This window comes from Zonotrichia albicollis, chromosome Z (genome assembly GCF_047830755.1).
Source record: "Zonotrichia albicollis isolate bZonAlb1 chromosome Z, bZonAlb1.hap1, whole genome shotgun sequence".
Taxonomy (NCBI): domain Eukaryota; kingdom Metazoa; phylum Chordata; class Aves; order Passeriformes; family Passerellidae; genus Zonotrichia; species Zonotrichia albicollis.
In genome coordinates, this window is record NC_133860.1 from 31,799,619 (window position 1) to 31,826,653 (window position 27,035).

The window sequence follows — 27,035 nt, forward strand, 5'->3', positions numbered from 1 at the left end:
CTAGAGTGTGGAAATAAAATGGTCAGGCTTTTCTCTGTTTTGCAAAGTCTTTCCTGGCATTTCACTGCTGATACAGGACTCCAAGTGGCGCTTGCAGGAGTCACCACAGGCTCAAGCAGCCATGACCAATGATACCTCTGCCATCTGCAACATACTGCTTGCCCTGGAGCCATGGGATTTTGATTCATGAGTAACATCTGTAAGTCAAATTCCTCTGTTTCCATGTGAATTTAAGTCAGACTCCATAGGGTGATTTTGCCTTTGAAACCAATTCAAATGAGACCAAAACTGACACCAAAATATATTGTTACTCTGAAAGGACCTGCCAAGGGGAAAGAGAATTGTCACGGGTGAAAATAACTCAAGCCAAAGGTTTCCCTTAAATGCTATGAGCTCTTTGTGAAATTACCCTGTTTTCTTTCAGCGTGTTGAAAGCAATGAAATACCATAACCTCTAGCAGCAGAAATTTACATTTCCTGTCTATTTAAACTCCTCAGTTTATTAACTTTCCTGTAATGTGTTCCTACATAGCAAACAGTAGGCCTGATTTTCCAAGCCCTTTTTTAAGTCAATACTCTGTTTTCATATTTACTTCCATAGTGTGTTTGTATTAAAAAATGGGAAAATCCCCTTTAATATCTGGTGTCACTGATGTCCTGGAACCAAATTAATTTTGCTTCCCTGAGAATTTGGAAGTGTGTCCTATCATGTGCAGCCATCTCTACAAACCTCCCAAGGTGATCTGTTTGCTCACATTTCCTTTAATTGCTTATTCATCAGTTTATTAGAGAAGCTGCTATGAGATAGCTCACGAGAGCATGGCTGTGTTTCTGAGCAGTGCGCCACAGAGACAGCAAGCTGGCATTTGAAGAGCTGCCCTGCATGCTGCAATGTAGGGCATGGCATCCACCCTGACTAATTCACACTGCATTTTGTCTGAGGAATTTAAAGTGTCCCTGAGCTCCCCTCTGCTTCATGCAGATTGCTTGCATTTTGTCCTCTAATTCTCTTAAAGCATCGAGTATCTTTGTGTTCTATCAATTGTGGGTTGCAATTTAGAAAAATAATTATGTGAACCAATATATACAAATAAATACAACACCATCAAAGGCCACAGGAACCAGCTCTTCAAAGTGCAAGCAGGGCCTTTTTAACTTGAATTGCAATATAAGATGCTCTGAACTTCCCAAACATTTCTAGACACTAATGTGTTCTTTTCATTTACTTCAAATAAAAAATGAGTTTACCTTTACTTACCAAATCCTCTATTTAGCAAAATCAGACTTTAGTTGTTGGTATGGGTCTTTACTGAAAATTCACTACTGATGTTTAGGTAGGTGTAATAAATACGTGGGTTTGCTTTTCTACATGACACACATCCTTTCTAGTCTTTCTCCCAACTTTCTTTATAATCCCTTTGGAAATAGATGAAAATTCCTCTTTCAAGTAGTTATAAAATTAATTAAAATAAGACTTTTAAATTACACCCTTTATGGAATCCCTTAACACTTGGTAAGGGGAGTGCTCAAAATGTTCCTTTAAGTGATAAATGTATAAATAACTTTTAGGCTTCATAACATAATTCTTTTTGATATATATCTCACCATGCAGTTTTTCACTTGCTTCAGGGTTGGCTTTTATTTTTGTTTCTAGTACCTGCCCCATAAATTTTAAAGCGCATCTTGCCTTACAGACACAAAAAAAAAAAGGGAAAAGTGCAATCTGGGTGCTAGGACACTAGAAAGAAGCAATAAATTATTGCTGTAATGACATGCTAATTAAAATTTTGCTTGTAACTCACGTAGGTGTTTGAAGCCCAGCAAATTTCTCTTTTCATTTGTGAAGTGTGAAGGTAAATTGCCCAGTGACAGTGGGACATCACTAACAAGTACAAATTGAATAACATGCTATCTTGCTCTATTAGTCCTGACTAGCATGTCTGAATTAGATATTCAGCACACTCCCCATTGTAGGCCTGATTGATAAATGCTAAGGAGAATTTGTCAAAACAACAGGGGCTACACCCAGTGGGACATCAATATGCTCCATTTAGTCACCCACCCGGCACTTCCTACATAGGATTGTCACATAAAATTAAGACTAGCCGCTAACCAGCCATCAAGCTTGCAGCAGACACTAGGCAGCCTGTGTTCTGTATGCATATTAGTCACATGCTTAACAATTTGGGCTGTCATGACTGAAGCATGCAGTGACCTCTGGAGCAGAGGTTGAATTTTGCAACTACACTGAGACATCACGCTCAGCTGTTCAAGATTTTAGGCCATTTCCTGCCTGATCTGTGCACAGATGCACTGCCCTAAGCTATAATCTGTGGCCTAGTCCAAATGACAAATGGCACAGCATAGATTATTGCATTATATATTAAGTACTACAAGTCTGTAAATTATAAGTAAACTACTGCTCAGTCTGAATGTCTCCTCCAGCTTTTAGAACACTTTCCTTCATAAAGCCTCTCATGTGCAGAACAAATAAATATTTGGAAAATGAAGACATCAAATTTTAAAGATTGAAATAGACTGTTTTCCCGGCAATTAGCTTTGTGAATATGAAAGAGTTTTGTTCCAGTCACAATTCAGTAAGTTAAAGCTGGACTTGCTTTTCTTCTATTCCTCCCCTTTCCACTGAGAATTATTAGCAAATTAAGGTTTTCTGTGGGCTCTCTATGTTGAACAATTTTTGCCAGATAAATGGTTGAGGCCAGCCACTTTACATAGTTCTTTCAGTATGGATTAAACATGCAATATTCAACGCTAATAAAAATTAATAAGAAAAATAAACATCATCAGTTCTGAGGGAACTAATTTGTCATTCTATTATATTTAGTCTCTGTTTATGTACTGAAGTTCTTGTTTATAAGAGGAACAGCTGTAAAGAGTACAAAAAATAAAGCCGGAATGAAAGGCATTAACTCTGTTTCTTACTACTGAGCTGCAATATTTCATTGGTCTGAACTGGGTTTTTGTTAGAATAGGGTTGTGAGTTCCCTGTGTGAATTTAGTACTCCAATTCATTGGTTATGTGATGTCAACAACCAAATCCTTTGTGTTAGGATGGAAAGAAAAAAGAATTAGAGAAAGAGAAAGAGAAAGAGAAAGAGAAAGAGAAAGAGAAAGAGAAAGAGAAAGAGAAAGAGAAAGAGAAAGAGAAAGAAAGAGAGCAAGAATGACAGAGTGAGGCAGGAAGGAAGGCAGGAAGGCAGGAAGGCAGGAAGGCAGGAAGGAAGGAAGGAAGGAAGGAAGGAAGGAAGGAAGGAAGGAAGGAAGGAAGGAAGGAAATTTATCTCTTGTTGCTCAGCTGTTGCAGCTGAACTGAATATGAGCTTTCAAAAGACTTTGATAACTTTTCTCTGTATTGGATATAAACATTTAAAACTTTTATACCCTTCCTTCAATCTTAATTTGTGTTTTCACAAGTCAAAAATTAAGTTCAAGCATCTTACTGGTATTTAGACTAACCCTTTATATTTATATTATGACGACATTTTATTTTGGAACATAACAATGATGCCAACTAAAGTGAATTCTGTTGTATCTTCTAAGTTAACATTATTGCGGCTCTACAACCAGATTTGATATGCATATGGAATGAGCCTCCTTACACTGGTGGAATCAAGATCCTTGAATTTGGTAACTGGGAAGCATCTTGTTTCTTTTTCTCAGTGTAACAGCTTTCAGGTCAGTCAATCTCCATGACTTAATGTGCACTGTTGTGAATTAACCGGCAACCTGTCATCCTAATGTCTGTCTTCATGACATTTTGAAAGTTCTTTAGTTTGAATAGAAACCTCATCCAAAAATGTTTGATTTTGGGTTTGTTTGTTGTCAAATCGTGTGGAACATTTTAACAGATCTTATGTAATATTCACTGATTTATGAGTTGTTTGACTTTGGATCATTTAACTGGTGGCAGAAGACACCAAGGTGACAAACACCCATTTAAATACCTCTCCCAAGGATGACATCATGTAACAATAATATACACCAAAAAATATGAATTAGATTAAAGCTCATAGAACACTTTTCTATGACTACTAAAGCAAAAAGAAAATTTAGAAAACATATACACAAAAATATTCATTTTATCTAGCATGGAACTAAGAATGTTAACTCCATTTCCTATTGCCTGACAGCTTTTCTTTTTTGGGCATCAATTTTTCAGGACTGAAATCAGTGGGTATTTAGCTCAGATATTGCCTTTTCCTGGTGTGATTAGACACTGAATTGGGAGGAGCTGTCGAATCCCTCAAGAGCAGAGAGACCCTGCAGAGAGACCTCAATAAACTAGACAGATGGGCAATCACCAACCATATGAACTCTAACGAGGGAAAGTGCTGGATCCTGCACCCTGCATGGGGCAGCCCTGGATGTACAGACAGGCTGGGGAATGAGAGGCTGGGCAGCAGTGCCATGGAAAGGGCCCTGGGGCTCTGGTCCATGGCAAGCTGAACATGAGCCAGCAGTGCCCTGGCAGCCAGGAGGGCCAAGCGTGTCCTGGGGGCATCAGGGACAGCATCAACAGCCAGGCAAGGGAGGGGATTGTCCTGCTCTGCTCTGCTCTGCTCTGGGGCAGCCTCACCTCCAGCGCTGGGGGCACTTCTGGGTGCCACAATAAAAACAAGACATGAAACTACTAGAGAGCATCCAAACAAGTATCATGAGGACTGTGGAGGGCCTTGAGAGGAAGCCTGATGAGAACAGCTGAGGTCACTTGGTCTGTTCAGCCTAGAGGAGACTGAGGGGAGACCCTTCTGCAGTTACATCTCCCCTGTGAGGGCAAGAGGAGGGGCAGGCACTGATCTCTTCCCTGTGGTGACAGGACAAGACCCAAGGGAATGGCCTGAATTTGTGTCAGGGAGGTTTAGGTTAGATGTTATAAAAAGCTTCTTCACCCAAAGGGTGGTTGGGCAATGGAACAGGCTCCCCAGGGCAGTGGTCACAGCAGTGACCCTGGCAGAGTTCAAGAAGAATTTGGGCAATGCTCTCAGGTATGGCTGGGACTCTTGGGCAGGAGTTGCACTCTATGGTCTTGATGGGTCCCTTCCAACTCAGCTGATTCTATGATTTTATGATAACAAAAAGGTTTATGCAAGCTTTCTCTTTCTCTTTTGGTGAACTTACAGTGGAAGATGAGTAAGAGAACAGGTTTTAGGGTAGATGTGGCATTTAGAAATAGGAAATAAATACAAAAGGGTAGTGGAAATCTAAGCTTTTTAATTCCAGTGGAGTTCCTTGAGATTTAGATATTTAAGAAAGAAAATTACCTTGCCTTGTCAGACAGTCCCTTTTCTGTTTGTCTTTTGGAAGTAATATGTTGTTATTAGAAGACATACTGATCCCTTAGCATACACCAGTCCTCTGAAAATCAGCTGTATTCAAGTTAAGTTGCATGTTTTTGCCTTTAAGGAACACAGTTTTGGCCTGGTCCCTCTGGTAAACTCACAATTCTAATGCTATCTAATCTAAGTGAATTAGTAAGTGAATTCTCCAGTGATACCAGACACTGCACAGTGGAGGTCGTGGCTGATAACCCCTCCAGCTAGGATTTAGTGAATGAACTGAAAACCTTACATATACCTTACAATACTGTGAAAATTGTATTTTGAAACTTCTGCAATCTAGATATTCAAATCTATTTAAAGAATAATTCATATTACAGTTACATGCCAATTGAATCTCTAGTTGAAATTAATTTACAAATTAGTGACAGACCCACGTACAGACTAACAAAAATGAAATTCTACTGTCTTCTACAAAGATTCCACAGGAAAAAAATGGGATCTGAAATAGTGGTTGAAATTTCTTTTTGCCTGGAATACAGAAGAATCTGCTTATATTAGTTGGTGCAAAGGTAAAAAGGACGTACAGGAAGCAACTGATGACAGCTAGGTGGTATGAATGAAAGATCTCCTGGAGCAAAGACAGAAGGGACTATAAACATGAGGAATCATCAGAAAAAAAAATTATCAGGATTTTTTTCTGAAATGAAATGAGAACTGGGTGTATAAAATGAGGTGTGTATGTACAGACTTTCTGAGAAGGATCTAGTTCAGAAAACTGTGTGCATCATTTCAACTCACATGAACAATACATTTACAACCAATGAATAAGATTTGAATCACACCTATAAGTAAAGTCTGTAGACTTTAATTCAAAAAAAATACTCCTGGGCTCTGGTTCTGGCTCTTGAGTGTTAGGGGGAAGTAATACTAAAAGGAGATTTCCTACTGAACATGAAACTAATGTTCACCTACAGTAATAATGTGAAAATATGTCACAGGAGTTCTGTACCCAGCATTATGTATATGTGTGCTTGCAACAAGTGATATATCTATAAATATCATCTGCAATGGACAAAGTGTATTACTTTTTTCTGACTAGCTGTACATACGCATTAAAATGGGAATGGTTGGCTCACAATGATATTAAACTGAAATATAAAAGAACGACACTTTTTCCAGACTAAGAGGTAAAAAGATACCTCTAGAGCATGTTAAGAAAGCGATGCAACTACTCGCTGAAAAAAACCCCAGATGTAAAACCAAAGGTTGTATTATGAAAGTGACATCCTTACTGTGGGGAAACAGATAAGCTTCTTTTTAATTGTTTATTCTCTTTGTGGTTGAAGTATGTTAGGAATGAAACATTTTTGTTAGTTTGTTTGTTTTAATTGACACTTTGAATTTACCTCAGTTAACACTGATTTATATGAAATGGACTTTTATATGAAAGTGAAACTCTTAAAAACTGGCTTACTGACCTACATGTTCAAAAAGCAAAAAAAAAAAATTTTTCCAAGCCCTACTGGAAAAAGTTACTGAAGTGGATTCCCCCCATGGGAGGGCTAAAGCTGGTCCATACTAATGGCAGCTCCTCTGAAAACAGCAGCCTGCTGACACTGCCTGGGGCAACACACAGATGATGGATAGTGTAACAGATGAATCTTCTCCTCATCTCCATTCTAATCTCACTCCGTTAATTGTCACCAATATCATCATCAGTGTCAGTAGCCGGAGCTGCTGCACGGAGCTCCTCAGCAGCTCTGGCCCTGCTCTTGCTCTGGGGCTTGCCCCTGTGCCGGTGCAGCGTGCGGTGGTTCCCCACCCCAGCACCCTGCGTGGGCAGAGCTGGGGTTGGAGGCCGGCTCTGGCCCGGGAGGGCAACCTGCATCTGGCTGATGCATTTGCTGCAGCATGGTACGAAGGTTGCTGCAGCTGATGTGGCATGAAATGCGTTATAAATAAGTGATGGAAAATGTCCCGATATTACTTTGTGTTTGTCACTTCCCACTTACCTTATGGATTATCGTGATTGTAGAAGTCTGGCATTCAAAACTTTGGAAATGCCAAAAACTAAAGCAGTTCTGCAATCTGAACACAAACTTGTGTATGATGCCAGTGTTCATTGAAGAAACAGACACTTTTCATGAAACGCAAGCTTTGGGCAGCTCTGGTATGGGCAGGAGGCCCTGTCTGTAATGTCAGAATTATCCCCACCATACAGCACATTTTACCATTTAGTTTTCACCACAGAGCTAGCTCTAAACAGGGGTTCCCTCTTAAGTTTCTCTTCAATGACGAGACTTTGGCAGGAAGTATCCACAGATATTAATGAATAATTGTTCAAAATCTCTTTAAAGTGAAATGATTGCGCCTCTGTTCTCAAAGAAGAGGGAAACTGAGACAGAAAAATTTCAATGTCACATAGTATAATTTTGCTGTATCTAGTATAAAAAAATTAAGGTCTGTACTTTCAGAATGTTTCATATTTTTTTGTCACATTAGTGTTTCCATCTCAACAATGACAAGATAGTAAGTACTGAGTTAGTATAATACAGTTCATCATCACATCAGTGGTAGGTGGTAATATAGCCACACATACAAAATAAATCCCTTTAAAAATATTATTGTTAGTGTAGATGTTTTTAAAGTAGATGTTATTTTCTTTATAGTCTAGAAAATTGATAAAGATTTAGGCTGGTTTGCACACATGGATTCTTTCTGGAGTCTACAAGAATTGTCTCCTTACATCAGAATGAAATAAACCAAGAACTCTATGTTGCAAGCAGAGGTAAATTCACAGATCTATTTGTGACTTTCTCATTGCATGTGTAGTCGAACTTGGAGACACTGACATAAATGTGTGTTTGCTTATTGCATTTCTTTATGCCCTAGTCTGATGTTTCTGCTTTGGAGACCATCTTCTCAGTTTCCTTACTACCACAGGCTAATTTAATTCAGAGTCCTCTTCCTGCAGGCTGTGAGGGGCCAGCCCAGCTACCAGCAGAAACAGCATTTTCTCTGCTGTCCTCCTCTCACAGCCCTGTACTCTCCATGCTGCGTCTTGTATGCCAGTGTAGAGCAGAAATGACATGGGCAGGAATTTACTCTGACCTCTGCACCATGCCACTGCTAATGTTTCTTCTGGACAGGCAGAACTCATGCCTCTAGAGATCTCATTTCACTTTAGCAAGCAGCTACCACCTTCACCCTAAAATTATGCAAAACCACTAAGTGCACGTTCATTGAATGCTGACCAAAAAAGACAAGTGACAAGATCAACATATTCAGAAAGGAAGGAGTCATATCAGAGCAATTATTTTGATAGGGAATATATAAAAATTTCCACTTGTAAAGATAATACTAAACTGCAGTTCAAAACTTGAAAGAGTAAAAAATCTCTTTTTGGTGGCAGCGTGACATCTAAACTTGGAGGAGAGTGAATAGAGTGAGCCAGGAAAGATATGTTTGGCTTCCAGGCATGCCTGTGGAATAAAGAAGCTAAGGAAAAGGGGATAGAGAGACTGGTAGCTACTGGTGCAAGTGGGGCAACAAGCCTCTTGTACATAAGGCCAATGAGGGTGGATTGTGGGTCTTCCCCTGGAGACAAATGGCCTAAAAGCAAGGGACAGTGGCAATAAGGGGAGAGGAAATGGATGTGGGAGTGGGAAAGCTATCAGGTACAGCTGGGGATTGTGATGAACTCTAATCTTGCATTTAACTTCAGAAGTTAGGTGTTAAAAGAGAAAAAATACTGCAGGATGTTAGTGGCCCCTAGGGAAAGATGGGGATATGGGCATGTGGGGAGGTGAATAAATTACCTGTAGATTGGTTTATTAGTAAGAAACATTTCATCTGCCATTTATAGAATCATGGTTTGTTTTTTTCCATACAAGGGTTAAAATTTACATCACTACTGGAGATCTGTTTAAGAGTGTGTGCAGGTTAAATACACTGAATCCTCATCCCATACACAGTAAGGCAGCTACAAGTCAAACATAATGACAGTGCTGATTAATTAGGTACTCCTACCCCCAGCACTTGAGAGTGATTTATTGAGACACATCTCTAACCTGATCCATTGTGCTGACTGGATTAATGGAGTGAGCTAGAGAAATTCACTGGCAATGTTAGATACAGAGCAGGAAAGCATTAACCCTTGGAGCTTTCTTATCTAGCCTATTGACAGAATATTAATTATGACAAAACATACATGTCTCACCTAATTATCTTTTGATAACTAAGCATATATTTTTATTCATGCATGATGAAGTTACTGGAGTGAAAATCATTTGTACATAAACATTTTAGAAAAATATGGAGATAATGCTGAATTTACAGGGTCCACTATAAACAGGAGACCATAAATGTCTTCCTTTAATTCTCGACCATTTACTTTAGATTATTAGAACAATTAATGGAGCAAGCAAAAGTAAGTTATTTTGGAATATAAATTGGGGCATCATTAGGTTGTATATATACAAACACTCATGATGCATTATAAATGCTGTGTTTTTCCTGGACTTGTCTCTAGCAGGCTTATCTTCTCAAACTTGGGCCCATTTCATGCAGTTAAATGACATTCTTTAAAACACACTCATTGTCCAGGTTATAGGCTTGCTCTGAGGCATCAGCTTTTTGTGATCATAAATCACAGTGACTGAGCTGTTTTCAGTATCTCAGGTAACTGAAATAAGGCAGGTGCATCCCATAAAGTGGGAAGCAGGAGCACAGTCTCCAGGTGGGAGACTCATGGGCTTCAGAGATTTCAGTCACATCTTCCTGGGGGAGCAGGATCTCACAGCAGCAGTGTCTGCTTTCAGCAGTGAGCAGGGCTGAGTGTAGCTTATTAATCTGGTATTGCACATGCTACTTCTTATCTGTAAAGCAGTGTTCTTCAGTCACCTCAAATAAATATTAATGATTCCTGATACAGTGGACTTTTCACAAATTTGAAGGAGAATTCTTTGCAAAAAAACCCCATAGAGGCAAGAAAAAGGAAGAGAAAAATTTCATATCCATTTTGCTTCAAGATTTTCAAAATTAATAACTTCTGGTTTTAATTTTTATCTGACAAGCAGAGTGAGGGGAAACAAAGTAAATATTTTTTTCATTTTTTGTCAAATAAGTATTAAACCCTCACAAAGTTTAAAGTTTAAGGATTGAATTAACAAAAGAAAGAAAAAAAATTAATTGAAATCATGCAATGCAGAAAACTAGTACTTACATAAACCTGATCACTCTAAAAGTTTGACTGAACTTTGTCTAGACTTAGAGGCTGCTACCCTCTAATTTTGCAGTTTACAGCCTGAGTTCCTCAGGTTTGGTTTGCCCTTGTGGGGACCCTGGCTGGGATCCCTTTCACATGGTGGCTTGAAACAGCAGAAGAAAGAAACAGAACTCATCAGGCATTGTCCATACAGAATGGGGACGTGGCAAAAGGCCAGAACTGGGAGCAGGGAAGCATTTTTCCTTCCTGCTGTTTGCACAGACAGGGAAGAGCGTCTCTCTGTTGTTGCTACCCATTTCATCCACGTGCAAACAGAAAGAGCAAGTATATACCTACAACTCACCCTGAATTTGTGATTCTAAGCCCCATTAGTAGGAGTCAGCTTGCTTGCAATTATTTCTGTGTTGTTTCCTCAAGCTCTGCAGTTACAGAAGAGTTAGTAAGTTTACCCAAGGTGTATCTTCAGTTTCCTCCTGTAACATTAGCACAAACAAGAAAATGGGTCATGATACGTGTGGGGAGCTCATCTGTCTTTTCAGGGACAGTTTGTAGATAAATTCTTAACCTCCCAATGCAACAAGTAGAGACATGTCCTCTTACATATATTCTGCTTGCACTATGAAAAACAGAGATCAGCACCATAAGGCCAGTCCTTTATGTTTGTGACTAAGCTGCTGCTGTAGAAGGATAGAGGGCAAGTGGGTGCAAAAGCAAGAACCCCATAGTAGGATCATGGAAGGTTTTGAGTTGGAAGCAATCTTTACAGGTCATCTAGTCCGGCTCCCTTCTGATTAGCAGGGACACCTTCCACCTTGTTGCTCACCTTGAATGTTGTCCACAGATGAGGCATTTGCAGCCTCTCTGGGCAACTTGTTCTGGTGTTTCAGAGCCATCTTCATAAAAAATTTATTCTTTATATCTAGGTGGAATCTGCCCTCCTTTAGTTTAAAACCATTTCCCCTTGTCTTGTCTCTAGAGGCCCCACTAATAGGTCTGTCCCCATATTTCCTACAAGCCTTGTTCAAGTATTGAAATTTTGCAATAACGTTTCCCCAGAGCCTACTCTCCTCCAGGCTGAAAAAAAACCAATTCTCAGCCTGCACCCATAGGAAAGATGTTCAGTCCCCTGACGATTTTTGTAACCGTCCTCTGAATTTGCTCCAACAGATCCATGATTTTTAACACCTCTCCTCCTATTACCTGCCTTTCCTACCTCTTTTATTCCAAGCATCTACAATGCAATTACTTTGTCTCAGAGGAATAAGTCATTCTATCACAAATTCTGTGGGATTTTTTGCACCAAGATTTGCATCTCAGGTAAACTGTGTGAGTATAATTTGATCATCTCTACTTCATTCAGTATGATTTTTTTTTCTGGATTTATTCGGGTCACCAACCCAGATGATCCAGCTATGAATAATATCACAGATTGTGTCAAATTAGACCACAGACCTTTCTCCATGTAGCTTGAGGTTTTTCTCCACAGGAATTTACCATCATGATCACAATGAAGGAGAACAGAAGTCCACCCAGAATACTGCAACTACTTATGCTTTTCTGAGCTATGGAAAAATAAGTCTGTTCCTCCCTTGTCTTCTCTGTATAAATATTTCACTTGAAGTCAGGGCTACGTCTTAATTAATACTTTTATTATGTATTTTTATATTTTTTAACTGCCCCTTCTGTAGGGTTTTTCTAGGCATATGGGCCAAGGACAACCTATTATCAAAATCATAGGTTTAAATTATCTCTTAGAAATGCAAGACCTTCCCAAGACAGATGAAATTCAGTTAAAGTGGCTAAGACCTCACCATTGTTTTAGCCTTTTGCCCTCAGGAAACTGAAGAGAATGAAAAAAAGTTTTCCAGACTGGGAAATCACCCTTGTCACCCCATGACTGAGCCATCTGCCAGGCAGAGGAAGGGGACCGTGAGATACAGGAGCAATCTCTGCAGAAATGGCCTTGCCCTGACATCTGGCAGGGCAGACTGGGTTTCTCTTGATGCAAAACTCTTAAAACATCTAGTGACCAGGTGTGAGGCAAAAGATGGATGTTCAGTAAGAAGTGCTTAATTAGAATGCAAAGGTTTAGTAACAAAAGTGATTTATTTTCCTTTTTGTCAGTCTCTGTGCTCTGGACAGCATGACAATAAGGGACACTCAAAGAAGCTGAGCATCAGGACACTTTCTCATTTAAAATAGTTCCTGAGATTCATTATTTAAGTGCCTGAGACAAATCTGTGCTGTAAGTAGTTATGTCAGTCAGAGAATATGAAACAGCTACAGGAAAAATAGAACATAGAGATGCATATATCAATTTTAAATACAAAGAGAAGAGTCAGGTTAGACATTAGGGGCTGGTACAGAGGAATGGTTAAATCATGTCACTGAGTCCCTTTTTTCAATTTTTAAAAAATTTATTCTATGAATATTGTTTATATTTGCTGGTATGCTTCTGTTGATTTTTTGTTTGTTGTGTTTTAAGGGTTTTTTTAAATTGTTGTTTGCTTGTTTGTTTAGGGTTTTACTCTTGTTTTTCCCACGATGAGTGTAGATTTGAAAGGGAGGGGTGGAGAAAGATAAAAATTCCTTGTTTAAGTTATTTTCTCTGTTCCAAATCAATCTTGAATTATTCGTAATTGGAATGTGAGAGGAAGAAAATAGAACACCAAAAAATGTCAAGGTTCAAGCTGTGTCATTGTGTGCAAAATCCTCTCTAACAATAATGCTGAAGATAGGAATAATGTTGGTGGGAATGCTGCTAAGGGAAGGGTTCCTTGCTCTGTGTCATATATGAATTCCCCAAGCAGTATCAGAATTCAGGCTGAAGTAGAACACAGGTCTGTGCTACAAATGCAAAAAATAATGTCAGGATACCTATGGTCTAATATATATATGTGTATGTGTGTGTATGTATGTATATTTATAAACGTTATCTATATATGCACAAATATAGTATATTATATAAATCACACACATAATTAGGTAGAATGCAAAGTTTACATTCTAAGTCAACACCTTTCATTTCATGCCTATACTCATTTCTCTTCACTCATAAAGAATTGACATCTTTAGAATATTTTATGCTGGAAAAAATCAGTTTGCAAGAAAAAAACATTAAATTTTCTGTTTCTGCAGTTCACAGATGTTTTCAGTTTTACCCTCCTCACAACCAGTTTTACCTTTGGACAATCTTGCTTCTACATCCCGTTGGCATTTGGCTGAAAATACTGTCTAGGCCCAAGGTGTACAGCCACATCTCATTTCTTCTTGAAATCCACTTGCACATCCTCTCTACTTTTAGTTGTCCCTTTGGCCGCTGTGGACCCTACTTGATGGTTTTTAAACAGTTTTTATTTAGCACATCTTTTTGTTCCTTTTCTCTCAGTTGTACATTTTATTGTGGTTACGTTAGCCCGTAACTGGTGTGATTTCTGGCCCACACAGAGGTATGAGAGATTGGGATCTTCAGCCTGAGTGAGTTGTGTGACAGGGGCTCATTGGTGACCTGCTGCAACGGGCAGGGAACAGGAACGTCAATAGATGGAAGGGATAGAGCACATGCATCCCCTCTATTATTGCATTTAGGGTGGGAGTGAGCATCAGAAACATAGAAGCCAGGGTTGTTTGATTACTGAGGGCATCAGAGATGTCTGCAGAAAGTGGAATATCTGACACAGGACATAGTGAAGACAATATCCTTATGGAATGGCACCTGGATACGAGGCAGAACATGACAAGGATTCAAATGAGACTCGAAACCTAAGTGACTGAATTGGTCATTTACTGGAACTCTTCAGATATATGAACACACACATATATGTATATAGTCAGTATATATATGTTTATGTATTACATGTGTATGTATGTGTATACACATAAAAGCACATGAAGAGAAGTTGGCAAAAGCTCAAGATATTGTTGAAGGACTTTGCATGGGTGCTGGGGCAGAATTTCACTTTTGTGTAACTCATACTGCAGGCTGGCAGATGGCAAACATACATCAAGAATGTTTTTGTATGTTTGCCTGTTCCTACCTGAAGGAGATTGCAATAATAATAAATTTGTGAGCCATGATAAGAGTTCTGACACAGTAAAAATAAAGCACTTCAGAGAAAATAAAAGCTAAGATGAACTCAGGGCCAATTTTCAGAAGAGAACATTTTGTATCTGTCTGAAAAAGCAGAGCATGGGCACAAACCTGAGTATTTTTAGCTTGCTGCACATCAATTATTTTATGTTAACTGTACAGGTGTACACATTTTCCCCATCGAAAATCATTGATAGGTTGCCCTTTTATCATGGGCTGAGAAACTCTTCTTCATAACTTCAGTTTAGTGCATTAAAGAACTATGCACACAAGGGGATATTGGAGAGTAATGAAAAAGTAAAACCTGTGCATGACTGCAATGGTTGAGAATGGAGAATGTGCAACTGAGATTGTCCTGAGACATCTGGACTGACCTAAAATTTTAGTTTGCTGGAAATCAGTGGTGTACAAACCCAAACAAATAATATTTTGCAGGGAAGAAACATTTCCAAGTAATGAAAGTCCATTTTCTATAATTGGCCCAATATTCCTGTACTCTGCAAATAGTGATCTCTCACTAGTTTTGCTGACTTCCTGTATTTCAGCTATTTCTATAAGTAAAAATTCCACTTAATAAGTTTTTTCCCTCTCTGAAAAATTTGCTACACCCCTCAGGAAAATTGAAGCAACTGGTATACTTTTCTAAGCAGTTAATACTCTGCTTAGGTTTAAACACATGCTGTGTTCCTTTTAGAAAAGTGCTTAAGTTTTCCTGAGTTGAATGGGATATTGAAGAATTGGAGTCTTTCTGAGATTTATTCAATCAAATGCAAAGTCTTTATTCATGCCTCTATAAAATGCGTCAATTTTAAAGCCAAAATGAGCCACTAGAGAACACAGTCCAACCTGCTCTGTAATAAACCAAAGAGCTCACCCAGATATGCCGATGTAAGGTAAAACATATTATATAAACTGCTAAATTAAAAGAAGTAAAGCACTTATGCAGCTGAGGAAGCAGAATCTCATTTTAACATGATACATTAGGGCAGTTCTATATTGATATAAAACACAAACCTTATATGTAGCTCTTATTCAAGCAGCAAGGGTTTTCAAGCAGTAGATAGTAATAATTCCTGGCTAAATGGAATCTCTTTGCACTTTTTAAGCATTAGGGAAGGAAAGAACAGAGAATGGCATAGCCTAAAAGACTTTAGTGGAGAGATTTCTTTCCAGATGCTACTGCAACTCGCTTTGGGGATCAAAAAATTCCCAACTGGTGCAACATTATTTGATGAGCACTTCTTTTTTCTTCAGATTCTTCTTGAGTACTCTGTATGCATTCTTATAGGATGAGATCAGCTTCCAGTTGTGCAATTAGGAATGTGAATAACATCTACCACATTTGGTTTGTTCACTCATGTGAACACCCAAGGGAGCGAAATGCATAGAGGACTGCTTTGTTTGGAGAAGGGGCAAGGTAACATATTTTATAATTTTATCTCTCTTCTAGCTGAGGTTACATCTTTATATTAAAGAAGGCAGGATGAACAAACATACTTCGAACTTGATGAGAAAATAAAACAGCTTATGAGAATCTCTGTTCTTGAAGGTTTTTATGTCTCAGCCTCAGATCAGGCCCCTTCATCACCATTTCATTAGAAAATTTTTGAAAGGGTAGGCAATTTGTCCTAGTGCCAGTACCACCTATTTGATGCATATTGCACTTTTTTTTGGTCCAGGCTGTAAAAGTCTTGTGGTTCCATAAGAGACAAAAATGAGAGAGGTAATGAGTTGAATCTATAGACCAGAAATTTCAAACTATTAGCAATATTGGCACTCTATGCCCTTTCCATAGAGTCAGTAAACAGATTAAAGACAAGTTGCATTCCATCAGGATCCATAGCTTTTCAATTAGTGCCAGACCTTCCATTGTTTCAGGAAAGATTCCAGAGGCAAACAGGATTACTCTACTGGAAAATGCATCCTTCATACTCATTAATTAATGGAGAAGGAAAATGAAGAAGGGGAAGGTATTCCCACATGAGGCTAGCTAAGTATTAGTTTTTACTTTCTTCTTTTTGTATTTTTTCTAGCTGGTAAAAGTGTCCCAGCTTCTAATAACCTTTTCTCTATACACTATACATTGTCACTACAAAAAACATTAATCAAATAAGTCCTAAATTTTTGTTGGAAAATCTTTCCAATACTTCATCTCATTTCCAATGGTATGTACTCAGTTTTGAAAGAACAATGCTCAGATCTAAGCAAAGACATCAAACTCTGACAACAACTGAAACTCTTAGTAGTAGTTTTCCTGCTTGGCCAGGGCAGCTACAGCTGTCAGAAGTCCTTCCACCAGTGCAGGATACAGTAAGACTTGAAGGCTACACACACTTCAGGATAGAATATGATGTGCAAATACAATTCCATAATAAAATAAAAAAACCGTTTGTATCATGTACCGTTTTTACCTTCCACAAGTGGACTTTAAATGTGTTTGTTTCAAGGGTTTTTTTATATACATGCATACATACATATATATATATCTATATGTTCCAAATATTTCAGTTAATTAAGTCATCAAAGGTCTCATCTGCAATGATATTTTATTCTACAATGCTGAGCTCTACCTTTAGTTTTAGGCTACTTGACTTCACTGGATGTATTCTCTAGCCTTTCAAGTTTATTTGTATTGGGCAGGAAGCCAATGGCGTTAATGCATGGAAATCAGGTAGCTCTCAGGGCTATTGCAGCAGCATATCTAATTTTGTTGTATTAAAGCTGTCACAAAACATTAAGTAAGAGATTACATAAAGTATGTCTAGGCCAAATAGTTTATAATGTAATAAACTAATAAAATTTTGAACGAGTTAAAACATGATCCCTTTTATGTTTTTTTTTACTCCATGTTTTTCCTGCTTTGCTCTTGTTATTCCCCATTCTTTTCTAAATCATTGCTGAAAATCCAAATGGAACTGTGAACACATGTCTGTCTGTCTATCTATTTATACATATTTAAAGTTTTTTTCCAGTAATGCCACAAAGATCCTTTATGCATTTCTGCTCCCCTGGCTACCTTTTTAATGCTCCTGGGGAAGAAAATAACTCTGACAACCTCAGTGTTCTTTGCCAACGGTGAAGTTTTAATCTTGCTTAGGTCTTCCAGATGTTACAGCAATAAAATAAAATCACAAATGGAGATACTTCTTTGGCCCTAGAGTGGCACAAATACATTTTTAGCTCCCTTTTATGAATAAAATATTCATCAGTAATAGAGTGTTATGCCATGTCCATTTCAGAAAATAGAAGCCACAGGAAACAGCACATTCTGTCTGAAGAGATGTGGAAATGGAAAGCGCTGACTTGATAGCAAAGATGGCACTGCTGTACAGAGTCCCTAAGATGTCTCTAGAGATAACAATTCTCCATGGAGGAAAAAAAAAAATCAAGATTTAGAATAAGTAATTGCAGAACTATCTCTGTGAGAGAATAAAGTAAGATATCAATAAGTTTACCTATTAAGCTTCTTTTGCCATGGTTTTAATCTGAATCCGATATCTGGATCATTCGCATCTCCCATATATTCCTTAATCTGAAGGACGTCTGGAGTTAAGGTTAAAGAAAAAAACAATCATGATGCCACATATTTGCACCTCAGGCTCTGATCCTGTGCTTCACCATTAAAAATGAAGGTACTCTCAGTGCAGAAGGTGGTTAACAACACTCATCTGTCTCTTAATTGCTACTCCGTCCATCTTAATGAACTCAAGCACTTAGACAATGTGAATACTTTTTCTCCTCCCACAAAAACTAAATGAAATAGGAACTGTGATGAAGTTATTGCTCCAGACTCAATACAGTTGTGTTTTACTCTTGAATTTAACATGGCAATTTAGCCCGATTAACCATGATGTTAGGGTTAAAGACATATGGTAGAACATGAAAGGACAGCTATCTACACAATTTCAGTGGGACAACGTTTGCATGAAAGACCCCAAGTGTGGTTGTATTGCAGATATTTCAAGGGAGTTTCTACTCATCACTGTTCTCTGAAAGGCTTTCTCCGCAAATTTCTGCTAACCCTTGCAGGTATTGTTAACAAAAACAGTATTGTTCTTTCCCTGATTCACTGGCATGTTCTTCCCTGGTTCTCTTATATTTAATTTCTGAAAGGAGGGAAGGTTGTGCTCAGTCTTACAATAAGAGGGTGGGAATGTTTTTTTTTTCCTGTCATGTAAACCGTGATTAATAGATAATATTTTTTTTTTAAATTGCTAGCTACCACTTGCTTTTTGTCTGAACATTGAATCTGACAATGTCTGTTGCCTTTGCTGTGAAAGAGTGACGACTAAAACTATGATGAAACGTAAGCTAAAGAATAGCTTATTTTGAGTCAGATTCTCTTCATTGCAAGGATTCTGGAATCCAGGAAACAGAGGTGGGAGAAGAGGGGAGGGTGGAAAGGATGGGGGGCGGATTTTCTTCTTCGTCCTTCCTTTGGTTCCCTGATAACAGTACTGACTGACTGACTGAGAGGCAGCAGCTCACAATGGAGGGGTGGTGATCAGCTCTGATTTGCCCTATTTCTTCCTGTCTCAAAGAAGTGAGACAACCCAGGCTGCCAAAATGCAGCCACAGAGTTCCCCAGGAAAAGTCAAACTGGAAACCCTGTGACAGAAAGTTGGGCTTTAAAAGTGTGAAGAAGATGCAGGATGAGACTCGGGTGGAGATTTCTGATGTGTAGCTAATGCACTGTAATTTCAGCCCCATTAGACTTGGCACAACTGTGGCTTCAAGCTGCTCATACAGATTGTCAGTAATGTAAAGGTACAAAATCAGATAATCAGAAAAGAGATGGTAAAAATAGGTTTCTGTAGAAATTTAGTCACCTGTAGCATTTTTAAACAAGGCTCTTTCCCATCATTACAGGTTGCTAACCTAATGCAGTTTTATTCAACCTATGCACAAAAACTCATTAAAAGTGCAGAATTTAGAGCATTCATGGCTACAGTTACATTCTCTTGTGCAATTTCTGGGGAAACCCAGGACCCAAAGTCACTTAAATTTACCTACTTAGTTCCAATAATAGTCTCCCAATGGTGTTATCTACGCAAAAATTAATTACATGTGTATATTTAACTATTTTTACTCAAACACTTAAAAAACACTAGATATCTGTAAATTGTGTCTATAGGCTTGAGAAACATACTCAGCTGTAATAATTTAGTTGAATTATTGGCTTTTGAACTGAATTCAGTAACAGAAAACTGCTTCCGATAATGTTGATTTCAGAAATCAGAAGCATGGAAGAGTCTAACAAAGCTACAACAAACCTAGTATAAGGAATCATTGTATCCTGCTGCTGAAACAGTTAACAAGTAATTTGGCATACCACTGGGTAGTAATTTCCCCTATTTGAGTGGGGCTAGAGCTGGCATTCAATCTTGAAAAAATATTTCATTCAAAATACTGCTCATAGACTTTTTTATTTAAAGGAATTCATAAAAGATAACAAAGCTTTTTTAGCAGAAATATTGCAATGGAAAAAGGGACTTTTCATCCTGCATTCTCTGCCATTGTTGATATTCTTTACATTTTACTGTCAAGAAAACTACATAAGTACTAGCCTTGTTTAAAAGAAGAGGACTCAGTGAGCATTATACAAGACTCTTGACAGTTTGTTTCCTTTAGGTACTATGATTTTACATTTGAATTTGACCCAAGTGATGTGCTGAGAAGTGTTCAGCTGATAAAAAAGAGTCTTCTGTGAGACGGTCATATTTTTGGCTCATTTTAATAGGCAGTGGTTTCATGTCAAAGAGACACTTCACATTTGTTACAATTGGCAGCATTGTTATTTTTTCTTGGAAGCTATAAAGCCCTGATTGGAGCTGCAGCAAGCTTGTCACCAGAGACACAGACTCAAGCTCTTTCAGTTGTACAAGCCCTCTGCAATTTGCTTGGCAGGAAACTGGCATGAAAATTGTGCCACTGAACTAATAAGAAAGAAAAACTCTTTGAAGCTGGTCGAATTTTGGACACCCTCATGTTAACTGTTCAGACTGAGACCACAGCCTGACCTTCATTACTGCATATGCAGTTTTTAGCTTGAATTCAGAAATCTCGTTTATACAACTACGTTGTTTGCCTCCTGGTTGCCCTTTCTTTCTTTGTTAGTGGCTATATTCAAGCAAATTCAAAGGGCGGGAGTAGCAGAAAATATCCGTCTAAATTTCATGAAAATCGATGCAAACAGGAAAGATCCAAATCAGTGCTGCTATTGAGGGGCAGCCTGTGCCTGGCAGCAGGCTGTTTGCCAAACGTCAGAGTGGTGCTGGCTGGCTAATTAGGCAGCACAAGGCTTGGGAACCAGCTGCAGCACTGCTGCCTGTGGCTGGAGGCAGGAGGAACCGGGGACCAGAGAGGAGCTGCTGGGCTTTGAGGGTGCAACTGCAGGGGCTTGCTGGGCAAACCTTAGGAATCAGGCTTTGTTAATTGCATTGCCCCCCAACAACATCAACTGCTCTTAAATGGGTGATGTAGAAGGAACTTATATGCTGTATAAAAGGAGCATGAAAACAGAGATATTTTGGATAGAGCAGAAATAGTGGGGGGAGAAAACCATCCAGATCTCTCTCTGTTTCTGGGATAGTGAGCTCAATTAAAAGAAACAAAGGGTACTGAAGGTTATTATTTTATTTTGAACCTTGTTGACTTGATTCTATAGTTTGATTTGCAGGGTGACCAGTGAGCAATAAAAGATATAATTATTTTAAAAGAAAAATATTCATTTGTATTACTTATTAATCATAAGTAATTCCTATACATGGGTGTTATTTCCAAAGGTGTGTTTCAAAATCTCATAGGTAAAACTCATTCTGAACCTATCCCTACTAAGATAATAATACATCAACACAGTAGAAGGTTTAGAAATATTTTAAATAATAATATAAAATAATGTAAAAATGCAAAATAAATAAAAAAATACTACTGTGAAGCCTAAAGTGTTTCCTTTCTAAATATATGGGGGAACTGAGAAGACAGAGATAAAAACCTGCACAGGCAACACACTCGAATACTCTGATGCTAGCAACTGTTCCTTGCAAATCCTTTTCGTGCAGTCACTGCCTCCCATGGAGGCTGTTTGGGCACATCACTCAGGCAGAAATCATTGCAGTCCACTGACACTTGGCAAGGCAGGAGGGACTACTTGGACTGCAGGAATTCACCTCCACTGCAGCATTTGGAAAGGACATGCCTGCAGTCTTCTTGAATGCTTAACCAAGAAACTTGGCAGCTCGTTAGGAAACAAAACAATGTCCCCACCACTCTTTCCACAATTCTCTCATATGACTGAGGTAAAATCTCAAGGAACTCGGAAGTTTTAGCCATGAACTTCAAAACATATATATAAACATTTGCCAAAACTATGAAGCAGATGTTTCTGTGCAAAAATTCCTCCCGTACACTCTGTGATGGCAATCCATTACAAAAAATTTTCTTCTTCTTTAAAAAAATAGGACACTTAAGTGTTAATATAAGTCATAGACTTTATTAACATTTAAAGTTAAATGCTATTTTTAACTTAGAATCACAGGCACATCTGCATGAAATCACTAGGGGTCTTTTCATTATATTCCAGGATGAGATGATGAACTGCTGAAAGAGAAGGAAAGAGTTGTTATGGATCTCAAATTTCACAAGTACGAAAAAGAAGGAAAAAAGAAAAAAAAATCTCACCATCAAATATGTAATATGTAAAAAGCCCAATGAAAAGTTAGTAGGTTGGCTGATCATCTGGTCTGACAATATTTCTATAAGCTTTATTGTGAGCTTCACTGTAATTTATTTAAAGACTTGCAGGATACAAACCATAAACTCTTAGTGACCAACTGAGATTTTTCCTTTTGTTATTTAATCATCACATGACTCTGTTTTCATTGGTGAGATAGCTGTTTCAGTTTAAAAATCCTAAACGCCGCAAATGGGTGCTCTAATCTTATTCAAATGTTTTGAAAATCCTAATTCTCTCTAATTGCTAAGCAAGTGGTATGCAGTAAAATGAAGAATGGGTGTTAAAATAAAATGGTTTATAATACCTGGCACAATTCCCAGAAATCAAGCCATTTCACGTCCTTGATGTACTGACAAATATGTTTTTGTTTTTTTCCTCAGCCAGTGTAAACAAACATTGCGGTGGTGGCTGGGGGGAAGGCGGAAGGTTTTAGGGCTGGCTTTGTCCTTGTCTACAGCACATCTCCACCCCCTCGCTGCTCCCGAGCTCTTCTGCAGATCCCATTTCCCGCATTACCGCGGCATAAAGGAAGTTTAAAAGAGCAGCGTGTATACTTCATAGGAAGGTAATAAGGCATTGCAAGACCAACTTCACACTTCGCTCGTCTGTCAAGGGGGTCTCCCCTTCCCAACAATACCCCAATGTTTTGGTAGGCAGGCTCCAGCCCACTTAGGCAGCGAGGAGGCACGGGTGGAATGCCAGGTATGTCTACAGAGCAAAGCAGCGCAGGCAGCCTGACGCCAGGAGAGAATAGGCAGGTACCTATTGAGTTACAGGATTTCTACAAATCTAATCCACGTGTAATGTGAGACTTATTACAGAGTCAGCCTCTGCCAGGGCTGTGAAAATCTGAGGATATGACCAGCCCCAGAAACAATGATCCAGTTAACTCATTGCGACCCAACGGTGGTTAACCAAAACTGGTGTCTCTCGTCCTTGTGATTTCTTAAACAGTAGTTACAAGCTGTATCTTACCAAGTAATTAGTAGCAAATGCAAGAAATTACTGATAAAGCTGTGGGTGACACTGTGTCTACTGCAACACTGCACATTGCTAAGGAAGTTTATATTTATCGACCAAAATGTGTAATAGATGCAAATTAAGCAGAAGCATTTAACATGGGAATTTTAATACACCTGAAGCAATAAAACCATTCTCAACAGATAATAATATCAAGAGAAAGAAAAAAAAATCAAATATTGTTACATAAAAAAGACTCCTAGTTGAGTTTTTCGGCTTATTAGGAAGAAGATGCAGCAATTAAAAATTACTGTATGGTACAAATCTGCAAAGTTCATCAGTCCATATTAGTTTGAATGAGAACCTTGATAACTCATTTTTTCTACTCATTAGACACCTTTTTAGTCGTTCACCTCTGGCATTCTCTGCTAATAATCTTTCTCTTACATGATGTCATACCTGACTTTCACAAATAATGAAGCAGAGCCTCTTTCAGTTAGTTAATATTTAATTTAAATGCCTTTGGCCATTAAAAAAAAAAAATAAAAATTATTTTATATTCTTAAGGATTAAGATTAAGGAATGCTTGCATTTCTAGAAATGGTCTGTATTTGTTCCAATGCTATGGGAAAGCAAGAAAGTCAGAAATGTTAATAAACAATGTTGAATCCACACTCAGCGTTGCACCTTGCAACAGACCAGTTACTTCGTTCCTTCCCTCAGGCTGTTTAATAGCTACATGACACTTTTAGAGAAGGTCAACTGCTATGGGGTCTGATATTATCAGTTCATCACTGATACCCATCTGGCTATTTATTGACACATATATTTTACTCTAGCAACCAAAAACAAACAGGACTTGGGAAGAATAGTGGCCCAGTCATCACAGAAGTTTCAAACTGGCTCAGGCTATGTAAAGAATCCTTACTTTGCCCAATTAGTCACCATTTTGTGATTTTATGAAATTGGACTTTAGAGATTATCTGTAACTGTAAATAAGACTTCTCCTTGATGCTAGAATAGCCATATAGAAACCCTTTGCTGCTTTTTACTATGGAGAATATATTTTATATTTTATACATTTGACCCAAGTGATGTGGAAAGATTGTGTCTCTTACTTTGAATGTTTTACATAATTTGAGAATATCCTATATCTGAAAATATGTATAAGAATTGCCATAACCACCTGGATGCCTTTTAAGGATACTGTCTTGGGAAAGAGCAAAAAAGAAATTAAAACTTGCAGAAGTTGACATTGCAGTATCATGTTTTGACACCTAGATCCCAGTATGGAAGTACCCAATACTCACTGTTTGAGGCAGGCAAAATATCTCCTAACCATTTTCATGAGAGCTGCCATCCTATGGAGCATGTCATGTAAACCAACAGGAAAATATTAAAGATGTGACTTTGCTAAATACTTGTCTAGGATAAATCTTTGCTTAGCACTATCCGGACAACCCACTTACTCTGTGCAGCCTGGAACAAAGGTTTTACAGTAATTTTCACACCTTTTTAAAGAGATGAAACTTCTCCTTCTTGGTAAAACTTCACTTCTTGGATCTGCCATGCAAACCAAGGGTTTTAAAACCATCCCTCACAAGAAGAAGCCTCAATGGTCTTTGACTGTAAGTAGTGACAACCAAAGTCTGAACAGAATATGACCTTTTGGAATATCATATCCCCTACTTACATACAATTCCAGTATTTCACCAGCTCACCCAACAAGGATGAAGTCACTTATTTCCTACTGAGTAAAAAAATAGTGATGAAAGTTCAAAAAATTGCTTCTTCTTGATTTTACACAGTAGCTGCAAATGTGTATATATTTGCTTTATTAAAATTTACTACACCATATGTCAGCAGAAAGTTTTAACCTCATTTTCTGAAGATCTGGACAAAAGTTTAATGCTTAAAATTTAGGTTATTACATGAGGTCTCAGCTTGTTCTAGTGTTCTTTACTCCTCCTTTCAAGTAGTCTTATCCATGCTTAGCTTCTGTGGTAGGTAAAAAGACATTGTTAATCAATGCTTACATTGTGTAGTCTCCTCAGAAAAAGCATTCAAAATCTGGAGAAGTAAGAATGTACAGGGTAATTTACTGTAATCTTCTCAGTACTATGGACACTTTTGATAGGAATGATATGCATCTGAAAAGGTAGCAACTTTTAAGACAATCTTCCTGAAGCTACAAGCACATTAAATCAATGAGACTGTATGTTACCTTTAAAGAAAAATTAGGAGTAAGATGGAGACTTTCAGTGACCTCACCTTGTAGGTTCCACCAAATATTACAAAAATGCTATTCCATGTGTCAGATTTAGAGCAACTTTCTCTTTCTTTTATTTTCTGGATGGTATTTTGGGATTTGTTTCAGGGGCTGGGTGTGTTTATGTGGTTTTTCTGTTGGACACTGACATTATAATATTTTCACGTTGACTTAGCACCAGGCTTGTAGATTATAGTTACATTGACATTTACATGTGAGTAAATGTACTTAGATAGCCAGCTTCTTTCCTTCCTCCCCATTAGTCACACGTGTAACTGTTCATAATGTGTCCATGTTAATAATCCAAATTTATCATCTTAAAAGTTCTGCAAACCAGAATTAAGTTATCGGAAAAATTTGTATGTTTTAGATCACACTCCTGAAATTACTGAAAGCATTGTTTGCATATCTCCATTTAAATTATTCTAGTTCTGTTCTAAATTTAATTTGTGTGTGAGATGATTTCTTTATTCTTTAATAGCTCTAGAAGAGATTTTAAATCTTGGTTTTATATTTCTAAGCCTCTTGCAAAAACATAAATGATAAATCTCTTGCATGCTAATTCCAAACCCACAACATTCTCTTTCCTAAAATTCTCTGCAACCTTTCAGATATGTAGAAGATAATGCATAAATAACTCATTTAAATATTATTTAAAACACGTATAGGAAATTTGTCTCAGTGATTATATTATATACTATTGACAGTGAATGTAAATACATTCCTTGGAAGGGGTGAATGATTGTCACTGAAGCGCTGGTGCAGAGAGGCCAAGCATCCCTGTGCTGGTGAGCTGAAGTAGCTGACTGACTGCTGAACTGTCAGAAAGTTAGAACTACTAGAACTCTGAAAGTGAAGGCTGAGTTAGTTACCAGAGCTGTTTGATATATGACAATTTTGGGGTTTTTTTTGTGCTTTCCAAAAAATGCAATTAATATATCCACGTAAAAATATTCAAACTGAACATTTAATGCACTGGTAAGAAACTAGGGATTTCGCTGCAGACTTTCTAACCACCAGCCTTTAGAAGTCTTTGAAAGACAGCTAAGAAATGTGAGCCACTTGTAGGTCATTGATAACGTTTTGCAGAAACATGTCTGCACTAGAAGATGCTCACGTGTCTGAAATACAGAAGACTGAAAAGCTTTTAAAAGTTAAATACATGTTTCTTATTTCCCACAGTCATACTGTATTTAGAAATGTAAAGGATGAGTTAATTACTTGGCAAAGCTGACAGGCTCCTGGAAGACATTTCCCCAACAGTTTCCTCAATTCCTCACCAACATTTTCCTGAAGGCCAAACCTCAGACTGGTCCAAACCTTTGGACACTGTTTGAAAGCCATCTGACACAAACCAGCTGGCCTTGCAGTCATCTCTGCTACCAAGCCTTCATGCTGGGCTCAGGCTCAAAAAATGGAGCTCTGGCCACTTGTGACACAGCAGGTTCTCAGTT